Source organism: Rattus norvegicus, chromosome 12, assembly GCF_021556685.1.
Source record: "Rattus norvegicus strain SHRSP/BbbUtx chromosome 12, alternate assembly SHRSP_T2T, whole genome shotgun sequence".
Taxonomy (NCBI): domain Eukaryota; kingdom Metazoa; phylum Chordata; class Mammalia; order Rodentia; family Muridae; genus Rattus; species Rattus norvegicus.
In genome coordinates, this window is record NC_141545.1 from 12,418,171 (window position 1) to 12,440,602 (window position 22,432).

At 47.3% G+C, this 22,432-nt stretch overlaps 1 protein-coding gene and 1 long non-coding RNA gene across 2 annotated transcripts in view; one reads left to right on the forward strand and one right to left on the reverse strand.

Annotated features, from left to right (window-relative positions):
- Window positions 1-22,432, forward strand: part of Hmgb1 (high mobility group box 1) — a 129,301-nt gene that overhangs the window by 20,420 nt on the left and 86,449 nt on the right. The gene's annotated exons all lie outside the window — the stretch shown is intronic.
- LOC148002170 (uncharacterized) lies at window positions 1,367-13,563 on the reverse strand. The gene is made up of 3 exons (XR_015634583.1): window positions 13,479-13,563; window positions 10,123-10,199; window positions 1,367-1,452 (listed from the first exon to the last, which is right to left on the reverse strand). It is a non-coding gene; the product is annotated as an uncharacterized LOC148002170 (long non-coding RNA).

Genomic DNA, 22,432 nt, shown 5'->3' on the forward strand with positions numbered 1-22,432 from the left:
CCTGCCTGTCTGGACAGTGGTTCATCCCATGAAAGTACACTGCTTTGATGTGGTTGTTAAACATCTGTGACATACCTGCCACAGTGGAGCACGGAAGGTAGGTAGTGTTTAGAAATGGATTCAGTTCTGGATGGCAGAAAATCGTAGCTCCCATTGGCTTACCAAGCTGGACATTTGTTTCTTTGATCACATAAGACTGGGTTTGGTGTGATATAAGCTTGTTACTGTATCCCATAATGTCAGGGACCTTTCTGTCTTACTGCTTGCTACACTGCCCTTGGCTTCAAGCTCTTTCTAGAGATGGTAGGATTTGCATTTCAGGTACCTGGATAGAGACAGGCTTGGGGGAAGGTATCACATGGTATTTCAACTGCTGTCCTTAGTCAGAACTTAGTGGCTCAGCTAAACGTCTGTTCTCGGCAGCCATGACCCAGATAAAAATGTTACAATGTAAGATGGGAAAATCCCTTGTTAATCATTATATTATCAAGGTCACAGGGCTGTGGTTTCCTGGATACTAATACCGATTTGGTTTATTGTTTTTACAAAGAAATAAGCATAAGTGGGTCACAAAGGACAGCTCTCGTTTAAAATAGGCAGAACTGCCCTGTTTCTGCCCCAAGAGCATTACAAGATAGGGGAGGAACTGAACTCAGCTCCTGTTAACATTCTTACCACGTGGAGATCCACACAAGAGCTGGCCTCAGATTTAGGGGCTCTGAAAAATTACATGTTTCTGGGAGGAAATCACAAAGCACATGGGTTAGCTTCTGTGATTTGACTGAGGTGACAGGAATCAGCCTCTGGATTTGGCAGCACAGATGTCCCTGCTGAGCGTCATAAAAGCAGTGTTAGAGGGAGACTGCTGAGAGCTGGTGTTGGGTTGGAGCAGGCTCTGAAGGTAAGTGGATGAGGAGGCAGCTGTGAGAGGCTCTGCTCTTGCACAGAGGGGAGAGGCGTGGGAAGGTTGGAGAGACCCAGCACAGCATTTGCCTCTGGGGCTGGAGTGGAATGGTGCATGCTCTCCCAGAGCACCCACGTTCAGTTCCCAGCACTCACATGGCATTCATAGTCATCTGTAACTCCAGTTCTAGGAGAATCGACACCCTCTATACACATACATGCAGGCAAACACCAATGCACATGAAGTAAAACTAAATGAGTTTAAGATAAGGAGAGACTGGATTTAAACTTCCAACAATACATTGCCTTTTACTTGTGGGAGCGTTTGCTCTGTTTACCAATACCTGTTGCCAGAGAAACTTGTCTGTGTTGGAAACATTTTTAGAAGCTATCCAGTTGATAAAAAGCTTTCCAAAATAGAAATATTTTATTAAAATAGTAAATGCCCGTAGAAACGTCAGTACTTAATTACACAGGTACATGAAACGTGGCAGAGCGAGTCGGCAAATGCATTCCTTGAGTGTCTCCAGTCCAGGCACCTTCCGAGGTCTGAAACACACAGTGAAAAGAGAGTGTTCAGGGTAGGAGCTGAAGGGGAGGCCACAAGACCCATGGAGGCCACTTCTGTTACTGAAAAGTCCTGTGAACCATATCTGAGTGCCAGGATAACGCCAGAAGCACTTGGGGTAACCTTTGGCCTGGATGGAAAGGGTTCACGTTAGAGAGAACAAGTGCAGAGGTCCCCAGGCAAAGGAGCATTTGTCAGGTCACAGGAGAGTAGGGGGCTGGTATGGCTGGGACAGTTGTCCAGGAATAGCATGAGAGAAGGCATGCTGATGGGTCATGCCTAAGGCCTGGGATTTAGGGAGGGGTATTGGATTTGTTTGGGGTTTATTTTTTCAAAATGAAAATTTACTGAAGGGTTTAGTCAAGGAGGGTGTCATTGGGTTTCTATGGAGAGAGATAGGTCTGGATATTCTGTGGGACAGTAAAGACGGCTCAAGGTGAAGCATCTAAATTCGAGTGACAAGTTAAGTAGCTAGAGAATGACAATATAGCATTGACAATGACAATGGTGCAGACCTGCACTAATGAGGTAATTCTCATTTAATTTAATGTCCACAGGTGTTTACCCTGCATGCGTGTGTGTGTGTGTGTGTGTGTGTGTGTGTGTGTGTATTGCTAAGTACCCATGGAGTTCACAGAAGTTTTTCAGATCCCCTTGGACTGGAGTTTCACATGGTTGTGAGCCTCCACGTGGGTGCTGGGAACTGAGCCTGGGTCCTCTGCGGAGCTGCCAGTGCTCTTCACTGCTGGGCCACCTCTTGGACCCAGGAGCTGGCTGGCTGGCTTTAGTTATTTGTTTCTTTTTTCCTCCCTCCCTCCTTTCCTCCTTCCTTCCTTCCTTCCTTCCTTTCTTTCTTTCTTCCTCCCTCCCCCCCTCTCTCTTTCTTTCTTTCTTTCTCTCTCTCTCTCTCTCTCTCTCTCTCTCTCTCTCTTTCTTTCTTTCTTTCTTTCTTTCTTTCTTTCTTTCTTTCTTTCTTTCTTTCTTGTTTGAGGCAAGATTTCTCTGTGTAGCCCTGGCTGTCCTGGAACTCACTAGCCTCAAACTCAAGAGATCTGCCTGCTTCTGCCCCTCGAGTGCTGGGATTAAAGGCCACCACTTTTTTTTTTCCACTTAGATTGTGTCAAAATTGATCTTTTTTTTTTTTTCTTTTTTTTTTTGGAGCTGGGGACCGAACCCAGGGCCTTGCGCTTGCTAGGCAAGCGCTCTACCACTGAGCTAAATCCCCAACCCCTGATCTTCATTTTAATGTAATGTAAAATACAATTTTAAAACTGTAAAGCTTTGCAGAGTCAAAAACAAGGTAGGTTGCTTCATTCCCAGTAAAGCAAGATGCTGTAGCTTTCCCGTGTCTTTTGGTGTGTCCAGCTCCTACCATGGAGACTCGCTAGTTTAGCAAGAGTCCTTACTTCTGAGACACCCCACTTTCCTTATTGGTTATGTTTCCCACTCCCAATCCCTGATCCCCTTTACAGGCCTTGAAAGTGGGTAAGAAATTTAAATGTCTGAGCACTTGTTAAGACACTGACAGACTCAAGAACTTCTCATAGAAGAACCTGACTTTGCCTGTAGGTGTCTCCCCTCTTCACTGATTACTGTGACCTTCTGTCAAAGCAAGGGTTCTGTCTGGGAACTCCCATGCCCATTGTAGCCGACCAGCTCCTCTCACGCCTATGTCTGACCTCTGCCGCGGGCAGTGTGGCTCCTACTCTCTAAGATGTGGCTCCTACTCTCCAAGAATAGCACACTCTCTAAAAAGGGTCAGATGAGAATCACTTCCAGCCCTGTGAGTCATATGGTCTCTGACACAGCTGTAGCCCTGTAGGTGTAGCATGAGGTGACCATCAACACTGTGAAAGTGACCTGGAATGGCTTCCTCCCAACCAAGATGCAAAGGCAGCACCTAGAAGCTCGAAGCCCACATCACCCCCAACCCTTGTGCGAGGCAGAATGTGTTCCGCTCAGCCATCTCGTATTCTAACAAATAAGAACCCACGAGACGTCCGTGATGATGTTCCTCTTCTGCCCGTCTGAAAAGAAAAAGAATCAAGCATTAATCAACGTAGGGCCGGGGCTATGGCTCAGTGGCAAAATGCCTGCGCAGGGCTCTGGGTTCCATCTCGGGACCAGGAAACTAAGAAAGATGGGGGCCAGGAGCACTGTGGAACCCAGGAAGGCACTGTGGGGCCTGAGCTGCATCCCAGCCCTCCACAGGGAAAGCTTTCTTCCTGGACCAGGAATCTGAGTCAGCCAGTGATCTCCAGGGAGGAGGTGTGTGGGTTTCGATGGCCGATCAATTAGCCACATGGGACAATCCCAGCAACGGGCAAAGACCACCGTCAGACACTGTCAGCGTGTTGGAAGCGCCCCAGGCTCCTCAGCATTGTGCCTCGCCCTCTCCCTGCCATTCTCGTCTCCAGTCTTCTCCAGTTATTAAAGGTTACTGAAGGTCTCCTGTGCATAAAGCACGGTGCCAGCATTGTCTCCCAAGAATGCTATTCTAGGGAAACAGTCTGATAGAGATAATTAAACTCTGCTGCCGTGGAGTGAGTGCCATTCCCTGGCATGTAGAAGATGCTCAATAAGTCTGTGTGGCTGAATGGATGTCAGCCATTAATGTGATTGTATGCTGTTGATTGCTCACTCCTCTCATGGAGTCAAACATGGATTCAATGGATGAACTGATTTAAAAAAAAAAAAGGCAAAAGCTGGTGCCTAACCCGAGTCCAAACCACCTGTGGGGTCTGCCGGTCACAGCGGGATTTCCGAAACAGTCCGTCTTCTTCACATCATCTACATAGGAAAAAGGGTCGAGCGGGGAGGCAGGGGTCGGCGGGCTGATGAAGCACAGCCTGTTTCCCTTTATCAGCCCTACTAAGTGTCCAGCTTCTGACACCATCACAGGACCGCCCTGTGGCAAGTTCTAAAACAGTAGCTCTTTATTTTCACAGGAAAAAAAAAGACGAAATCCACGCGAAATGAAGGAGTGGATTTGTAGGAAGGCTTTTCCCCCTGTCTTTACATCAGAAACAAGTAAGACCTTGAGTGGAAAGACCAATAGCCAGCTTGACGTCTTTCTTCTTCCTTAATATACAAGGTCGCCTTTTACTTAAGAGTGGTTGGTTGGTTTGGTTTTGATTCCTTCCATTTTCTGGGCTGTTGTTGTTGTTGTTGTTGTTGTTGTTGTTTTGTTCTGTGGTTGACAAGGCTGTAAATAACTATTTATTGCCTGTAGGCAGGAATGATAGTTGAGCCAACATTAGAAAGCTGAGGCAAGAAGAAGGAGAACTGTAACACAAGCCTAGCTACATAGCAGGACCCTAGTAATGGACTGTGCTAACCCACAAATCACCCGCATTGTTCCAACCTGTACACACACACACACACACACACACACACACACACACACACACACACAAGCAAAAACTGTGACTCTGGCGTTTTCTATTCTTTTAAAATAAAGATGGATCCTGATGCGTAGTCGGGTATAACACAACCCACCTTCTTAGTGTGGTGGTGTGGTACACACCCGATTCTCACCTCCTTTAGCTGCTCTGTAGACTAATTGATGCTAAGAGTACAAACATAGCGAGGTCTTAGTAATATCCTGCCCATAGTGCCAGGTTCCGTGAGATCCGAAGCTAAGCAAGACTCAGCCCTTGCTGTTGGACTCTCACGGGTAGGACAGAGGATAATAACTTAGCAGGCGCTGTGCTGTCGGAGTGACAGCGTGTGCCAGCACAGGGCCAAGCAGCTCGTTCTCCCAGAGCGTGACCTAGAAGGGCTTGGAGCACAGTGACTCAGGAACAGGACGTTTACAATGACTGAGGATTTCTCAGGGCAAGGGAGAAGACATTCCTGGCAGAAGGAGCTATATACAAAGGCAACAAGCTGAGCTGTGTGGCCAGAGTTTGGGGACATCGGAGAACTCAGGCTCAGAGCACAGGGTGACAGGGTAGACCTTCTCCTGTAGTGAGAAGCATAGAGTGTGTAAGACAGGACACCCGTGCTTCAGGAAGAGGCTACGGCAGTCTGTGTGGTTTTTAGTTGTATTTGTGTGTGTGTGTGTGTGTGTGTGTGTGTGTGTGTGTGTGTGTGGTGGGGGGGCACTCACATGCATACATGTTGGGAGGTTAGAGGGCAACCTGTGGGAGTTGATTCTTTCCTTCCATTACATGGGATCCAGAAATCAAAATCCTAAGGCTTGACAGCAGTGCCTGTCTGCCCTGAGCCACGCGGCTGGGCTCCTCCATCAGCGAATTAAAGGGTGATGTGAGGCAGTAGTGATTTGCACTGCTTCCTGTGGGAAGGTGTCTAGGTCCCAGAGTCGTGCTAGTTACCTCTCTTGTCACTGTGACAAAATACCAGTCAAAGCAACTCACAGGAGGAGAGACTTGTCCTGACTCACAGGTGAGCACCAGACGGGGAAAACAGGCTGGCACGGAGGAGCCTGCTCCTGTCTTGACCAACCAAGAAATAAAGAACTAGACCAAGAGGTCCACACTGCATCCTTCAGAAGCCTGTCTCCAGTATCCTCCATCCATCAATGAGGCCCCCGCTGTCAGTCGGAGGCCATGTGCTTGAACGTATGAGCCCGTGGGAAAGATCCCATATTCAAGCCATAGCAAGAGTTCATTTCCATTCTGTGCCCCGCATTTTCTGATGTCTACTGGATTTACACCGAATTAAAAACAGAAGATGAAGACTGGGCCCTTGACCTTGAAGAGTTTCTGTCTAGTGGGAACAGAAACAGGTTACTTTAGTAACATGGTGGGTGAGAGTTATACATGTTTGCACACTGCAGGAAAAGAGCAGCGAAGCCAAGCTGAGGCAGTCAGAGGCCCCTTAGGAAAGGGATGAGTGGGTGGAACCTAGGATAGCGACAGGAGCCGGCCAGCAGAAGCAGAGGGCAAGCCTGGCATGGGAGCCAAGGGGATAACAGTGTGTGGAGGGGTGGGGGAGGGTGGGGTGGGGAGAGGGGTTGGGTTCCCATAGTGTGATTTGAAGGTACATTTGGAGCCTTCGGGTCATGCTGACGGTTTGTCCTTCTGCAGCGGGGAGATTATTTGGGTGTTCAGTCATGGAAATGCCATGAGTGGTCTAAGCTTAACCTGATAATGTAACAGTAATAGCTGAGGTTAAGAGCACCACCTGCTCTTCCAGAGGACCCAGGTTCAATTCCCAGCACCCACATGGTGGCTCACGACCATCTGCAACTCCAGTTCCAGAAGCTCAGACACCTCTTCTGGTCTCAGGCACTGTATGCTTGCGATGCCCAGCCGTACTGGCAGGCAAAACACCGTACACATAAAATAAAAATAAGATCTCAAAAGTATTTTAAGATAGTAATAGCTGGGGGCTGGAGAGATGGCTCAGCGGTTAAGAGCACTGACTGCTCTTCCCGAGGTCCTGAGTTCAAATCCCAGCAACCACATGGTGGCTCACAATCACCTGTAATGAGATCTGATGCCCTCTTCTGGTGTGTCTGAAGACAGTTATAGTGTACTTACACATAAAATAAATAAATAAATATTTTAAAAAAAAGATAGTAATAGCTAACCTTCATCAAATGCTTCTAGTGTGTAAGGTACTGTGGTAAATACTTTACCGGGCTGGAACAATCCTGTTGTCAGTGACACAGAGAGGTGAAGCAGCTTGTTGAAGTTTGCACAGCCGTCGGTAGCACAAGAGTTCTGTAGTCTTGCTCTAACTCCCAGAGATGGGAGGACGAGTAAGGGCCAGCTCAGAGGAAGGAACAGGTCTCTCTTGGACAGTGGTAGAACATGGGGCGGGGTGGGGGGATGCTAATTGGTTGGTTAGCCATGACAAATACCACACATGGTGGCTTACCCTGAAGAGCCCTGTGTTCTCACAGCTATGGAGGCTGAGGCCCGAGGTCAGGGTGCTGTCGAGATTGGGTTCTAATACGTTCTTGGTCCATATGTGTGTGTCTATCTTGTTACCTTTCTTGTCTGATTGGCGGTTTATTTCGTTTGGGGGCGTTGGGAATGTTCTGGCTATTTTAAAAAGCAAGGTATTACTGTGTACTCCAGCTCCCAACTCACCAGCCTCTGTCTCAGGCTCCAGATCCTGGTGTGGTGTGCAGTGTGTGCTGTGGTGATAGCTGTGGCCCTGCTCGCTGTACCTTCACGTTCTTCTCTTTGCTGTGACTTTTATAAAGAGTCTAATCTTATCCAATCAGGGCCGTGTCCATAAGCTCATTTAACCTTCATTACTTCCTCAAAGGCCACATCTCCAAATGGAGCAGGTTAGAGCTTCAACATAGGAGCTCTGAGGGACACAAACGGTCAGCCCATCACAGCAGCAATCATGGGAAATGACTGAGACATGTTGGTGACTGAACTGGAGTGAGAGGAGAAGGAATCGTTTAGGATGACAAGCTTCTTCTGGCCAATAAGTTTGGTGGGCTGAACATCTGCAGTGATGTTCGGGGGGCGGGTTGAGACAGGGTCTCTTTACATAGCCTTGGCTCTCCTGGAAATCACAACATAGAGCAGGCTAGCCTCAAATTCACAGAGAGCCACCTTTCTCTGCCTTGCCCTCCTGGGTGCTGGGACTAAAGGTGTGTGCCACCATGCCCAGTACAATGCTGATTTTTAAAGTGGCTCTATACTTTTCTGTCCTGGATTAATCCCATATTATTATTTTTAGTTTAATATAATCCTTATTATTTTCTGATTATGAAAGTAATAAGCCCATAATGTTAAAATATTAAAAATATAAAGCCACAGAAATGTGAAACTTTATCTTAGTTATACAGAAAAGGCATACTTATTACCCCAGTTCTTCCTCCTGTTGCATTTTAACCCTTATTTATTTATTATTTATTAACACGCAATGCCTGTATGAAATACTGTGTGACGTTATAGAATAGCACACAACATATAATGGTCAGCTCAGTGTCATCGTCGTACCTGTCACCTCAGATACTTGTTACCTCTGTGATGGGACTATTCAGAATCCTCTACTAGCTAATTTGAAGTGTTCATTTTTGTCACCCATAGTTACTTTACCCTTTTGAGCAACAGAACATCAAAAATTGTCCTTCCGTGGGGCGTGATGGTGCACACCTGGGATCCCAGCTACTCAAGAGGCTAGGGCAGGGAATGGACCAAGGGCAGCCGGGAAGATTGGTGAGACTCTTTTTAATTAGCTCACACAGTCACTTGTCCTCTGTGTGCCTCAGCAGTTGGACGACAGGCAGCACTTGTCACACTGCAGAACACGTGTCTAGAATGCTCGAGGCCCAGCATTATTCAGACTCTCTTCCGCTTGGGGCTTATTCATGGCTGCCCCTGGCACGCACCCACGCACGCACGCACGCATGCACGGGTACACACACACACACACACACACACACACACACACACACACACACACAGTCTTTGTCAGACTCTGGTTCCATTGTTCATCCTTACATTTGATTTGGTGGTGCACATCTTTAATCCCAGCACTCAGGGGGCAGAGGCAGGTGGATCTCTGAGTTCGAGGCCAGCCTGGTCTACAGAGTAAGTTCTAGGACAGCCAGGGCTACACAGAGAAACCCTGTCTCAAAAAACAAAACAAAACAAAGAAGAACCGTATATTTGCATCCTGATTCCTAGCCCAGTCCATGGGCATTGGTGGGCTCAGCGGCCGAGTGTTAACTGAACTGTTAAGGTATTAGGAAGTAACGTCAGTGGGGCCTGGGCGGTCTTAGAAAATGCACGGATCTGCTGGCTGCATCTGTCCGTCAGCGCTGAGCAGTGGAATAAGGAGTTTGTGGGAAGCTGTGGAGTGGGAGGGAGGGAGTAGGAGGGAGGGTTTGTAAAGACGAAGGGGTTCTCCAGTGCCTTGGAGAACCGTGAAGACAGCTAGAAGGGAGAGCTGCAATCGCAGAAATATCTACAAACAGCACACTTGTACTTCTGTAAGAAGTCAAAGTGCAGTAGCACTGGGAAAAGAAGTTCCAGTTGGAGGTGGCAGTGTTCGGCGGGGTTCCAGAGGGGAAGTGGCATGTGGGTAGAGCCTTTGGGGACCATGCTGGCTGGCACCTGAAATTCCCAAGTCTAGCTGTCACCATTTTTTTTCATGTATCTCTATCTTGTATGACTGAAATATGGTGATTGATGCTACCTACCACCCCCGGAAGCCCACCTTTCCAGAATCTTCCATGAACCTCTCTCCTCTCCAGTGTTAATTTGGTTGTTGTAGTTCTGTAAAGTTTTTTGATTAGTTCTCGATTTTCAACAACTGATATCTTTGTGCATGAACATAAGACAGTTTCTCCATCTACTGTTCTCTTTTTGTGCTGGACACTAAACCCAGAACATTGGGATGCTACCACGGTGCTACCCACAAGCCTAATCACAGATCTGAAATGTTATACACAAAATGTCCTGTTTTGAAGCATTGTTTCACAAAGAAACCAATACAATTTTTGTGTTAAAGTAACATAGCGGGGTTGGGGATTTAGCTCAGTGGTAGAGCGCTTGCCTAGCAAGCGCAAGGCCCTGGGTTCAGTCCCCAGCTCCAAAAAAAAGAAAACATAAATAAATAAAGTAACATAGCAAGCAACAGCAGACATAGCAGACCCATCTTAATGCACAATCATGATAGTATTTTTATTTAAAATCACACTGCTTTGCCCTTACCACTGTAGAACTCCGAATCTCACTCCTGCTGTGGGATCTGTAGACAGTAGTACGTTTCTGCGGCCATTTGGAGGAGCCTGCATCACAGGATAATGAAGTTAGTTGAGTTTGACTTACAAAGTGCCTTCTTTGAAATTCCGAGAGCTCAGAGCTCAGAGTCGTCTTCACACTCCCATCTGATAAGAACCAGTTGTCTGCGCTGCTCAAGCAAAAGGTGGCCACAGCTACTGTCAGGGCGAGAATGTTCTCACAGCCAAGCAACAGACTCTCCCCCAAACTGAAAGTGAAACACCCAGCCCCCAGCATCTGGACACATCCTGTTCCTTCACACATAGCTCCCTGTTGGTGAGATCAGAGCGAGGCAACAGAGGCAGCCACTGAACGTTCTGCTAGACTCTGTAAGGCATTAACTGATGTCTCCTTAAATGTCTGTGTGGCCATAGAGAAAGCAGAAGTGTGACAGTGGACTCCAGCTTCCCCAAGCCCCTCGACAGACTTCCTAAGAATGAGAAGCCTTTGATACCTTCCTTTTTGAAAATTTACAGGGTATTATAGGGAGTGAAATAGTTAATCAAGACCGGAAGGAATGTCACATTGGTGCATTTCTATAATCCCAGCACTCAGGAGGCTGAGGCAGGAGGATTACAGATTTTAGGCCAGTCTGGGCTACACAGTAAAGCTGTGTTTCAAGACCAGAAAAAGTGCACATAAAGGTTGAAGCAGGAGGACCATGAGTTTGAGCCTACATAGTTAGAACTTGTCTCAGAAAACCAAAAATAAAAATGAAAGAAAGGGAGAAAATATAAACCTTCTTCTATTTAAAGTCTCAAATTCAAATTTTGCTTTTGCTAGCATAACTCTACTTATATTCTTTACTTAAATTTAAAATTTTCGTGACAAATAGCCCAGTTTCTATCAATGAAGTAGAAAATCTACACTTAGAATTCCCTCTACACGGAAGTGGATTCTTCTGCTGTTATCAGATGTACCACTAGACAGACTCCAAAGACCACCACGGACACATTACCCACTGGCGGTGTTGGCACTCTGCCACAGGGTAGAGAGGACTTCCTGATCGGAGCCTCCAAGACACCGCTCACCCTGATACAGGGACAGCGCCATGCTCTGCGACATCACCCTGTAAGTTTTAACTAAGTCACACCCAGCCTCCTACCCTGGGCTTGCAAGGCCCAGCCTGGAGCTCTCTTATCCCTGCCCCCTTACTATCCGGGTGTGTGTATCCACAGAGGAGCTGCATGAGGGACAGCTCATGGCCCAGCAAGCTCAGCTCCTGTCCGTTTATCCTCATTCATTTACTTACTTGTTTGTGTTACTGGGACAATACCTAGTTCCTAGGGCACGAACACCATGCCACTCAGCTAGAGCCCCAGGCTGGTTAGTGCCTTTTGAGACTGTGATCTCACTGATGTACCCAGGCTACCCTTCAGCTCTCTCTGAAGCCTGGGTGAAGCTCAACACATCTCTCTCTCTCTCTCTCTCTCTCTCTCTCTCTCTCTCTCTCTCTCTCTCTCTCTCTCTCTCTGCCTCTCTCTCTGCCTCTCTCTGCCCTTCCCATAGCTGGAATCACAGATGTGTATTCATTGTGGCCTCTGTGTGTGTGTGTGTGTGTGTGTGTGTGTGTGTGTATGTATTTGTGTGTGTGTGTATTTGTGTGTGTGAGTGAGTGTGTGTATTTGTGTGTGTATTTATGTGTGTATATTTGTGTGTGTGTTTGTGTGTGTGTATTTGTGTGTGTGTGTATTTGTGTGTGTGTGAGTGAGTGTGTGTGTGAGTGAGTGTGTGTGTATTTGTGTGTGTGTATTTGTGTGTGTATTTGTGTGTGTGTGTGTTTGTGTGTGTGTGTTTGTGTGTGTATTTGTGTGTGCGTGTGTATTTTTGTGTGTGTGTGTGTGAGAGAGAGTGAGTGTGTGTGTCTAGACGGTCCTAATCCTCTCCAGATTGTGATAGACTGGAAGATTTCTCATTAACCCCTTTGTGGTTTCAAACCCACCAGGCGCCATGCCAGCTTCCAAGAGCAGAGCTTTATCCTATGGCTTAACTGTCCATTAAAAATATCTTGGTTTTTGTTTTCTTCTGTTCTTCTTATCATTTTGGGAGAGTGCTTTCCCCCGTAAAAGTAGTCAGACTTCCTGCATCTTTGATTTTTACCTGCCAAAACCAAAGGAAGATATTACGCTGTATGCATAAGCGTTTTCCTTATAACTATTCAGTTGTAGTCAAAATAAGTTTGTAAGGGAATGATTGATCGAAGTATATTATGTACACATGTCAATACAACATAATATGTACATTATTGTGTACAATTAATTTATACTAATATGATTTTTCCCTCCCATCTTGTAGCTACTCTTTTCTAAATTCCAGCTAAGAAGAAAATGGTGAGGTTGTCCAGTGGTTAGAGCACTGGCTGCTCTTGCAGAGAACCAGGGTTCAGGTCCCGGTACCCACATGGCAGCTCACAACTGTCTGTAACTCCAGTTCAGGGGACCCAGCACTTTCTTCTGTCCTTCGGGGGCACTGCACCCACACGGTGTACTTATATACGGGCAGACAAACACTCACGATACAGAAATAGATCTTAAAAAATGAATTCCAACTTAGAGAAAATATAAAATGAGCAAACACGTTTTTTCCTGAGTGCGGTTTAAGCAAGATCATTCTTGGTTACTGCATTTGTTTATTTATTGTTTTGTGTACAGAAGCGCTTGAAGTGTGTGGGGGTTCGGTCTTCTTCCACCACGTGGGTCCTGGGAACTGAGTTTAGGTCATCAGGCTTAGTGACACGTGCCGGAGCCCATTGCCATACTAGAACCTATGATAGCATTTCTTGAGAATTATCTGGAAACTCGTAGGAAAATGAGAGCGCTCTCAGTAATGTATTTTTAGATTGACTTTAAGAATACTTGCTTCTGTAGTGCTGCATGGGATGTAGACCTAGAAACTGCAGGATAATTAACCACCATCACTCGTCCATACCATGGCCCTCGCCTATTTGGTAGCGTGCTCAGAGAAGGCCTAGCGCGGTGCTGTGTAATGGACGATGTTTAATGGTGGGGTTTAGAAACCAGGAGACAAACATCCTTTGATGTGAAGATACACAGAAGAATGCTTTCACTCTCGTTGACCCTGAAAGCCTCAAAAGCAAAATGTTTACTATAGCGAAGAAGGACGCTGCTCGTAGATTTCACGGTGCACCAAGAAGAAAGGCGGAGGTTTAAGTGGTCCGGTGGCCTGAAAGCCACAAGCGTCTGCATGTGGGTGCAGCTTAAATTCGTCCTCAAAAACATAAGCTCGTGATCACGAAATAAGGCAAAAGTCCCCAGCGAGAAAGTTACCTGAGATACGAGGGCGGGTAGCATTGGAGCGGTTTCCACCGCACACATCGGGGTTCACAGGTGAAGGCTGTGGAGCAGAGTTTGAATCATTTGTTCCGTGCTGTACTGTGGCTGTGCCTGTGGGAGCAGAAGGGCCGCTTCTAGCCAGTGTTCAGACTTTCTCCCTCCTACTCCCTGCCTGTGAGTCATCAGAAGCAGTAAGCCGTCCTTCACACACAAAGAGAACGCTGTTGACCCGGCAGCAGGGAGTGTGCGGGCTGGGGAATCATCCGTTCCCCCTCATAATCAGGCCCAGGCGTTTGCAAACTTCTTGGCAAGTTAAGGATCTGCGGACTGCTGTAGACTGGAACAAGAAAAGCCAAATTCGGGGCTGGGGATTTAGCTCAGTGGTAGAGCGCTTACCTAGGAAGCGCAAGGCCCTGGGTTCGGTCCCCAGCTCCGAAAAAAAGAACCAAAAAAAAAAAAAAAAAAAAAAGAAAAGCCAAATTCACAGAAGAAAGTACGTTGGCTGGGCTTTAGCAACCCGGGACTGATGAAAACGGAAAGTCGGTTACTCGTGTTTTAAAGGCTGTGTGTGCACGTTTCCCTCCTCACCTTCTACCCTCCAGTTCCCACTGACGTAGTGTCTCCAGCTCTCTGCTCTTCATCCATCAAAGTAGAGAAAGGCTCCGGACCAATTAACACCGGGAGCTTCGGGGCCCATGCGGGGCTGCTCTGGGCCAGCATAGCAAGGTAGCATTCCAGGCAGGTGAGGCCATTAGTGTCATTGTTTTTTATAGGGCCCTCATCAGTATAATGAGGGTAAGATCTACCTCAGAAAAATCTGTAGAGGCCACTCCAATTAGTCCGTTTAAGGTGCCAGTTCACTGCCTGGCATGGGGAAGAACAAGCTGAAAGGGCAGCTGTGAGATGAGATGGGTGTGCTCGCCCCCCCCCTCATCATGACATAACCTCTAATTACGGAGTTATCGGTACTACAGAGTTGGTGGAAAGAGGCCATGTTTAAATGTGTCTGTACCAGCACCCAGCACCCCATAATCACATCTTATAGGACACATCTGTTTTCTCTGAATTCACAATCACAGACCTTTATTAACCTCTTTTTGCTACCGAAGACTTGACCATGTCCTCGGCTGAACAGTGTTTTGTGTTCTGTTTATTTCCTTGGTTGATATTGTGTACTAGACTCCTAAATACTGCCGTGAATTGCACGCAGGTTTGGTATCTTAATACGAGAGGTAACAGCTCCTTAGCATCCTGGGAGCAGAAGCCCAGACTCAAGATACTGAGTTGGTTCCTCTGGAGTCTCAGGAGAAAGGCGTCTCCAGCATGCCCAAGCTGCCGAACGCTGTTGGCAGGCCATGGCCCTGTGCACCCCTCAGCACTGCTCTCCCTGCTGTCCTCCTTACAAGCCCTCCCTCCCGTCTCAGACTCCAGGCTTTCTTTTGTAAGGACAACTGTCATTGGAATTGAGGTTCCATTAAAATCCAAAAGATCTCATCTTAAAATGATGGTGCATGCCATCACTACCAGCACTAGGGAAGCCAAGGCAGGCAGATCTCCAGGTTCCAGGACATCAGGACTACACAGAAAAGCCCTCTCTTAAAAAATAGTAATTTGGGGTTGGGGATTTAGCTCAGTGGTAGAGCGCTTGCCTAGCAAGCACAAGGCCCTGGGTTCGGTCCCCAGCTCTGGAAAAAAAAATAGTAATTTAAGATTTTTAAATTTTATCAATAATGGCAATTTTTCCCAAACAAGGTCATATTTAAAGGTTCTTGGGGTAAGACCTAGACTCGTCTTTTTGGAAGAACGCTAGACATCTTTCTTGGTCGTTTGTAAGCTAGGAGGAGTAGAATCTAAGGAGAAAGGGTAAACTAGAAAAGGAAACGATTACCGGAAATGACTACCAGTGGTTCTCAGCCTTCCTAACACTGCGACCCTTAAACACAGTCCTTCATGCTGTGCTAACCCCCAACCATAGAATTGCTTTTGTTGCCACTTCATAACTGTAATTTTGCTACTGTTGTGGATTGTAATGTACCTGTGTTTCCCAGTGGTCCTAGGAAACCCCTGTGAAAGGGTCCTGTGACCCACAGGTGCAGAAGCACTGTCACTACACGGTGGGAAGAGTAGATACTTTTGTTGTTGTCGGTACGGTGTCATGAAACTATTGAAAATGACGACTTAGGTAGAGTTGAAGTTCTGCCCAAGGACAGGTCTTCTTCCACCGCAGGAGCAAAGGCACTGTGGCCACGCCCTGGGCCAAGCATATTCACACCGCCACAGCGAGCTATTGGCCTAATGTAACTCACATAGACATGGAAAGCTTGGCTCTGTGATTCTAAGTAAAATCTATACAGCCTTCCAGACCCAGCCCCTTTCATGTCTTAAATAAGGTTGGTATGAAGATGACCGACAGCCATGCGATGGCGTACTGCGGCACCTAGCGAGACTAGAACTGTGTTCTCAGGGCTGTCATCACTGGATTTGATGTGTTTGGGGCCACGGTACTTAGTGCTTTAGTAAACCAAAGTGCTGCCTCCACATAGTTCACTGTGCGTTAGGGTCGCTACAGCCAGGCTGTACTGAGCTACAGATTCCGAGGCTCTGGGCTTCAGTTCCTGCCTCCAGCGTCCGCCACACTCGAGGCAGCATAGCACACAGTGTTTATAGCCCTGGGTCCGTTCCATCACTGGCAACCATGACTCTGAGAAGAAGGGTGCAAGCACAGCCTCGAAAGCCGCAGAGTCTGTCTGATAAAGCTCCTATAAACATGACTTTGAGGAGGATTCTCACTAGTGGCCGTGACAGGGAGGTCTCAGGGAAACCTCTTGCAACAGAAAGGATAGCTCATTGTTGTCAAAAACCTGCTGAGATCCACGGCCACTGAGGGTCTCTCCAGGCACCAGGCCGTGACCAGCTTCACAGGCATGCACTGGCATTGGTCATTTCTCCACGTTTCCTTTAAGAATATTAAAAGAAACTGAACTTAGTTTCCACACCTAAAACATTTTGGCCACAATACATCTGTCACTAAAGTAAACTTTTCTTTTGTTTTGTGTTTTGTTGAGATAGTGTCTCCCTGTCCGTGGTTCAGGCTGGTCTACAGCTCACCTCGGTACCCCAGGCTGGCTTCAAACTGACCGCCGTCCTTCAGCCGGATCCTCCCGAATGCTGGAATTACAGTTACGAGCCACCATCCCCAGCTTTGAAGTAAATTCTTTATTGAAAAACTAGATAGGTTTGTAGTTACTCATTTAATTTTTATTACCTTGTAAATTAAAGGACATTGTTATAAAGTAGGAAACCAGCTAATAAAGCTTAAGCAAGTTGTTAATAATGGACTGGATCGAACCCTCAGACCGTATCTCAGCAGTGAGACTTCCTAATCTGCAGTTGATTAGCCTCGCCCTGTTCCTACACCACCATGAGGGTTCTAAGTTACCAAATACAGAACTATAGAAAAATAGCAATTCTCTTATCTTTTGAAGTACTGTAATGCAACAATCAAAAGAAAATGCTTCTTTTATTACTAGCCAGGAATGATCAGTATTAGCCAGAGAGACCCTTCCAGAATTTAAATTTGTGGGGATTTGTCTACTACTCTGTAAGTAGAAAACTAGATGCCTCTATAAACACAAGGATGAAGCAGATCTTCTAATCTCGCACATACTGTCCTTGGAGTGCTGGGCTAGTGGACTCCTTGCTGATGCAGATGCTGGCTGGTGATGCCTTTTTATCTCCCAAACTGCACAGTAAGCATCCCGGGTCCGGCTCCTATGTGGCCTTGTCATTATCACGTGACCCAGCCCATCTCCGCTTTGCGAAGCCAACCCCTTGTAATTGGCTAGCCTTGTGCCTTCTGGAACCGCGTGGGTTTTGGCGCTAACCCAGAAGACTAAAGGCTCCCTCCCTGGTGCTGTGGTTACAGGCCAAGCTCTGCTAGCAGTCAGCCCAGGACACTGTAACCACTTCAGTTTTATTCACTTCTTTGCAGCGCTAGTGATCAAACTGAGGGCCTCCCATGTTAGGCGCGATCTGTGCCCTGCGCTGCACCTCTGGCCCCACCAGCATCTTTTCACGCGAGGGCTCTGTCGTCCAAGGACGCCTATTTCATGTCCCTAGCATTCCCAAGCCCTTTCACAGATTTGTTTTGTTTTCTTTCTCGCTTTACAGAAATAGGTCATTTATACTTCTGCTAGGTGAAACAGTCCTTGAGATGATTAGGACTTCATACGCCTATGTAAGAATTACTCTGAGAAGTTTCTGTGCAAGTCAATATGGCAACCCTTACAGTATTTGAAGGTGGATGATCATACGTCTGTTTCTACAAATAAAGCATAAATCCCAGCACTGGGGAGGCTGAGACAGGAGGGTCATAAATGAGACCCTCCCTGGTTACAAAGAGAAAATGAAACACTGAACAAATTTAAAGGGTTAAAAAAATTAAAAGGAGGGGCTGGAGAGATGGCTCAGGGGTTAAGAGCACTGACTGTTCTCCTAGAGGTCCTGAGTTCAAATCCCAGCAGCCACATGGTGGCTCACAGCCATCTGTAATAAGATCCGATGTCCTCTTCCGGTGTGTCTGAAGATAGCTATGCTGTACTTATATAGAATAAATAAATAAATAAATTTTTAAAAATTAAAATGAGCTGGGCGTTGGTGACTCAGACCTTTAACCCCAGCACTCGGAGGCATAGGAAGGAAGATCTCTGTCAGTTCAAGACCAGCCTGGTCTCCACAGTGAGTTCTAGGGCAGCCAGAGCTACATCGTGAGACCACGTCTCAAAATGAGACGAAAGAACACCAAGAATAAACTCACATGCATGTAAGTTTACACTGACAGGCACATGCACCACGAGACCCTCACTCCACCCTCTATTCATAACCCCCATGCCCACCATGATGCTGGGAGCTGTCTGGGGGGGTTGGGGGAGAGAGGGTTCCCCGTAGCTAGGTCCTGTCAGTCTCAGGAATTCAGTATGCATTAGTCCCCAATGGTTCCCAGCGCTTCCCTGTACTGCGGAGAACTTGCCACCCGTCACCAGCCTTTTTACTCCACGTGCCCACTGCGCCTCTGGCTTCAGTACTGTTGTCGCCACTGCCACACCAGCACCCCCATCCCCCTCCCACCCCACCCCCCAGTCCCACGGGCTGACTGTTACTTCCTTCACGGGGAGAAGGAAGGAATTGAGGCCGGCTGTTTGCCCAGGCCTCCTTACACTTAGAAATTTGCCTCTACAGGCTCCCGTCTTTCTTCCGTGTTCTCTGTCCAGGGGAAGTTATGAGCTTTTACCTCACCCAAGCCCTTCTCAACTATCCAGAAACACGGTTCAGCTTCTGCTGACTTTTTCTTGGGTGGTTTCATCCAATGCCACTCCTACATTCCCTGGTGGGCTAACGTCTTGCCCCCGCATTTCCTTCTGGCCATCGCCTGACTCTGCTGCTCTTCAGACTCAAGAGTGCCTGCCGTTGGCTGTGCTGCTTCTCTTAGAAAGGATGCCCGTTCCTAAGTGAGAGGAATATATGCAGACTTCGTTTTGCTGTTACTTCCATTTTTCCTTTTTAATCCACAACATGTTCCTGCTTCCTAATTAATGGCTCCGCCCCCTGCAGATCCGCCCCGCCCCCCGCCCCCAGGGAGGGCTTTTGCTAATTTTCACATTTGCCAACACAAAAAGATAATGTTTTATCATTTTCTTACTTTGCATGACTGCGATGTGAGACCGCGGTGTCAGCCAAGGTCTCTTCCAACTTCCACAACCCCACTTCCTCCCGCCACCTCTCTCTCTACTGCATCCTAGCGTTTTCCTGGAAAGCGTGGTTGGAGGTCCCTCTTTCCTCTCCTCATTCAAGAAGCTGATGTAGACTTTCGGGCTGCAGGGACGTACGGGATTCCCACTGTGCCCCGCTAGAGCTCACGGGACAGAAGGAAAGAGAAGCAGATCCCCCGGAGAAAACACTACACATGATTGCTGTCTCTGACAAGGGCTGTGAGAGCCTGCCCAAGGGAGGTGCTTCTAGCCTGGCTGTCAGGGAACACCTGACAGGCAAAGCATCAACAAGAGTGTGCGTCATAGCACGCTGCATTTCCGACTGTTTCCAATAAGAGATTTTAGTGAATGAACGCACATCCTTCTTACTCATACTCTTAACTATTTAATAATTGTCACTCACAAGCCCTTCGACAATCTGCCCCTTCCAAGCGGAGATATTTTTAGCCTTTTAATAATACACAGTCTCCTTAGCTCCCAATTAGAATCAGAGTAGAGACTTGGGCTTAATACATATTTGCAAATACTGAGTTCGCTTCTCAAGCCAAAGCAGAAGCAGATGGAGTCCTACAGAATCCCAGGTACCCATTTTGTTGAGTTTGAATTTCACCCACTTTCTTAAAACTCAGATCCCTAACCCCATGTAGCTAACTAAATTTAGATGTCATACATTTGCGTAGGCACTTCGTGAGCACATTCCTTCTCGATATACCATGTGGGATTCAGTACATGGTTGGATTCCCATCCCCGTCATTTCAGTTCTCGAAGGTTATTTAAAGTCCTTTCTCAAAGAAACAAAGCTCGTAAGCCAGCATGGCAAGTCTGGGACTCTGATGAGGCTTGGAGGTTAAACAGCCCCACAGTTGTGTATGGCCATCTCGGAGAGGCATCGATGTGTGGAGGCAGCTCTCCCATGGTTCCAAGCTTCCATAGCCATCGCTCCAAAGCACTCAAAGCTTAAAAAAGCCTTCTCAGGGAAGGTCTGAGACTGGGATTTTCTACAGTGAAATTTACCCCATCCCCAGCCTAAGTCTATCTGCCATGCATTGGTGACTTTTTTGATTCTCATTGCCGGACTAATGCACCTAGCACCTCACGAGCTAGCCAGGGGTATTGCTAAACACCAACGAAGGTGCGAGACAATCTTCTCTCACTCCAAGGTATCACCACCAAGATGGGGGAAGCCCTGATCTTAGAGACAGTAAAATGTAAGAATTCAGGGATGTAAGAACGTGTTCTAAGACTAAAGAGGTATTCAAAGGGGGCTTCGGGTTAAAATAATAACGACCAGTAGACACAGAGTCCACTGGTAAAATGTCCTCATTGGGCATGCTCTATTAACCCGATGCGCACAAAGTAAACAACAGCTTTGGTGTCCATTCAGTGTGGACTGGTGGTCCCTAGATGTCAGCCTATTTGAGAATGGAGGCATGTAGACTACCTACACTACAGAGGCTTTGGGTTCCCAGCTACCTCCCAGGGTTACTGACAAATCTGGCTACAGTCATTCTTAAAAACTAGGGCTCTCTGTGGGATTGAGAAATCTCCTGTGGTTTGGGAAGTCAACATCTGCTGTATCTGCGGGACACAAGGTTTGATTGTCTCAAGCCAGGCCTCAGGGCATACACCCACAATCAGTCCTCACAAGACGGAGGTTGGAGCCTCAATTCTAAGTTGTCTTTGATGACAGAGAGAGTTCCTGGTAGGTGGGGCTGCAGGACAGCCAAACCACCGAAGATTTGACAGCTACTGTGGATGTCTAGACAAGGGATTCATAGCCCTCGGCTGCTACTGATAGACCTGAATTTATTAAGAATTACGCGGCATTCCTAAGAAGGCCAATCATGTAAACACCTAGGTTCTCTCAAACTAGCCAGGTTCAACATTGTCTCACCTTGTAAAAGGTGTCTGTCTCCTGGTATAGGCCTGAAATCCCAGCCTTGGAGCTACATACACTCCCTCCCCCCCCAAAAAAAGTCTCTCGAATGTGACTCGTATGTTCACTGAGTTCTACTCCATTTATTTATTTATCTTTACACTTCAGGTTTTGTGCTAGGCAGGAAGCCTGCCACAGACCGCCTCGAGCACCTCGGGTTCTCTTTCAAAAGTGTCTTCTTCCTCTTTTCTACCTGGGCTTTTGACCCATGCTTGTCATGCCAAGCAGTTAGAAGGCAGAGACAGGGGAGGACCGACTCGGGGCTAGTCTGGGCGAACATTGTGCGTTCCAGGTGACTTGGGTTACGGTAGGAGACCTTGCCACACACTAAGAATATAGACGTTGGTTCTTCCAGTGGTGTGTACTTCTGCCACACAAGCATGAACGGAATTGCAGGAAATGATCGAAGTATAGGGAACAGTGTCTAGAATATGTCAGCTACTCATTTTCCTCCGAAAGAACAATCAGGCGGTCGGCATTGCAAGCCTCGAGGTAGCAAGAGCTGAGGCTCCAGACTGCCATGGATCAGAATTGACAAGAAATGCCTCTGTCCCATATTCTCCTGGGAAGGCTCCAAGACAGCCACTCGAGTCCTCACTCTCTCCAGGACCCTTTTTTTTTTGCAGCCGCCTTGGCTCAGGTTTGGGGGGGGGGGCCTGTACAACGCTATTTTAAGTATATATGTCATTGCAACTTTAGCATAGATCCTTCTCAGCCAGACACAAGACCCAGCGTACGTGACAAGTAGGAGGCACACCCAGAAACCTTAGGGGCACAAATGCAACAGCGCAGAAGACCCTAGCAGGGGCTTGCACATTTATCCTTTCCACTTTTCCCAGCTTTCCCTTTTCTTTCCACGACTGTATCCTCCATAGATAGCTCCCTAAGTGACCGTCAGAGCCATTGGCGAAAGACTGAAACTCACCGGTGGCTCCATTTCAGAAAGACTCAGGCAGCCGGGTGGCGGCACGTGCCCATGAGTGTGACACTTGGGAGGTAGGGGCGAGATTACAAGTTCAAGGCCAGCCTGGGCTGCAGAATGAGAAGACCCCTTGTCTGTCCAACCAAACAAAACAATCCTAGGGCCTAAAACATGATCTTTGCCATCAAAAGGCAGAGTCAAGCAGACAGACACGTACATAGTAAAAGTTACGCAAGTAACGCAGTGGGCCTTGCGGTTCTCGCTCCGGAAGTGGCGTGAGGACAACCATGACTGACCGGTGTGCAGTGCCCCAGGAAACGCT